The sequence below is a fragment of the Styela clava genome, chromosome 15, assembly GCF_964204865.1.
Source record: "Styela clava chromosome 15, kaStyClav1.hap1.2, whole genome shotgun sequence".
NCBI lineage: Eukaryota > Metazoa > Chordata > Ascidiacea > Stolidobranchia > Styelidae > Styela > Styela clava.
Window position 1 is genome coordinate 3255001 of NC_135264.1, and position 2500 is coordinate 3257500.

Consider the following 2500-nt stretch of genomic DNA (forward strand, 5'->3'; position numbering starts at 1 on the left):
AGTATGCTTGCACGTTTGTACTTTAACTTTTTTCGGCTCGGCTTCTTTCGACGCCGATGCCGGCGACGCAGCACTCTCTCGCCCGCCAGCCACCGAGAAAAGGGTGCGCTCCGACCGGCCCCGCACCGCTCTTTCTTGGCTCATTCGAAATTACTGTCTTTCGCTCTGACATGCCTTACCTAGGGTTAGGTTAGTATGCTTGCACGTTTGTACTTTAACTTTTTTCGGCTCGGCTTCTTTCGACGCCGATGCCGGCGACGCAGCACTCTCTCGCCCGCCAGCCACCGAGAAAAGGGTGCGCTCCGACCGGCCCCGCACCGCTCTTTCTTGGCTCATTCGAGTTTACTGTCTTTCGCTCTGACATGCCTTACCTAGGGTTAGGTTAGTATGCTTGCACGTTTGTACTTTAACTTTTTTCGGCTCGGCTTCTTTCGACGCCGATGCCGGCGACGCAGCACTCTCTCGCCCGCCAGCCACCGAGAAAAGGGTGCGCTCCGACCGGCCCCGCACCGCTCTTTCTTGGCTCATTCGAGTTTACTGTCTTTCGCTCTGACATGCCTTACCTAGGGTTAGGTTAGTATGCTTGCACGTTTGTACTTTAACTTTTTTCGGCTCGGCTTCTTTCGACGCCGATGCCGGCGACGCAGCACTCTCTCGCCCGCCAGCCACCGAGAAAAGGGTGCGCTCCGACCGGCCCCGCACCGCTCTTTCTTGGCTCATTCGAAATTACTGTCTTTCGCTCTGACATGCCTTACCTAGGGTTAGGTTAGTATGCTTGCACGTTTGTACTTTAACTTTTTTCGGCTCGGCTTCTTTCGACGCCGATGCCGGCGACGCAGCACTCTCTCGCCCGCCAGCCACCGAGAAAAGGGTGCGCTCCGACCGGCCCCGCACCGCTCTTTCTTGGCTCATTCGAGTTTACTGTCTTTCGCTCTGACATGCCTTACCTAGGGTTAGGTTAGTATGCTTGCACGTTTGTACTTTAACTTTTTTCGGCTCGGCTTCTTTCGACGCCGATGCCGGCGACGCAGCACTCTCTCGCCCGCCAGCCACCGAGAAAAGGGTGCGCTCCGACCGGCCCCGCACCGCTCTTTCTTGGCTCATTCGAGTTTACTGTCTTTCGCTCTGACATGCCTTACCTAGGGTTAGGTTAGTATGCTTGCACGTTTGTACTTTAACTTTTTTCGGCTCGGCTTCTTTCGACGCCGATGCCGGCGACGCAGCACTCTCTCGCCCGCCAGCCACCGAGAAAAGGGTGCGCTCCGACCGGCCCCGCACCGCTCTTTCTTGGCTCATTCGAGTTTACTGTCTTTCGCTCTGACATGCCTTACCTAGGGTTAGGTTAGTATGCTTGCACGTTTGTACTTTAACTTTTTTCGGCTCGGCTTCTTTCGACGCCGATGCCGGCGACGCAGCACTCTCTCGCCCGCCAGCCACCGAGAAAAGGGTGCGCTCCGACCGGCCCCGCACCGCTCTTTCTTGGCTCATTCGAGTTTACTGTCTTTCGCTCTGACATGCCTTACCTAGGGTTAGGTTAGTATGCTTGCACGTTTGTACTTTAACTTTTTTCGGCTCGGCTTCTTTCGACGCCGATGCCGGCGACGCAGCACTCTCTCGCCCGCCAGCCACCGAGAAAAGGGTGCGCTCCGACCGGCCCCGCACCGCTCTTTCTTGGCTCATTCGAAATTACTGTCTTTCGTTCTGACATGCCTTACCTAGGGTTAGGTTAGTATGCTTGCACGTTTGTACTTTAACTTTTTTCGGCTCGGCTTCTTTCGACGCCGATGCCGGCGACGCAGCACTCTCTCGCCCGCCAGCCACCGAGAAAAGGGTGCGCTCCGACCGGCCCCGCACCGCTCTTTCTTGGCTCATTCGAGTTTACTGTCTTTCGCTCTGACATGCCTTACCTAGGGTTAGGTTAGTATGCTTGCACGTTTGTACTTTAACTTTTTTCGGCTCGGCTTCTTTCGACGCCGATGCCGGCGACGCAGCACTCTCTCGCCCGCCAGCCACCGAGAAAAGGGTGCGCTCCGACCGGCCCCGCACCGCTCTTTCTTGGCTCATTCGAGTTTACTGTCTTTCGCTCTGACATGCCTTACCTAGGGTTAGGTTAGTATGCTTGCACGTTTGTACTTTAACTTTTTTCGGCTCGGCTTCTTTCGACGCCGATGCCGGCGACGCAGCACTCTCTCGCCCGCCAGCCACCGAGAAAAGGGTGCGCTCCGACCGGCCCCGCACCGCTCTTTCTTGGCTCATTCGAAATTACTGTCTTTCGCTCTGACATGCCTTACCTAGGGTTAGGTTAGTATGCTTGCACGTTTGTACTTTAACTTTTTTCGGCTCGGCTTCTTTCGACGCCGATGCCGGCGACGCAGCACTCTCTCGCCCGCCAGCCACCGAGAAAAGGGTGCGCTCCGACCGGCCCCGCACCGCTCTTTCTTGGCTCATTCGAGTTTACTGTCTTTCGCTCTGACATGCCTTACCTAGGGTTAGGTTAGTA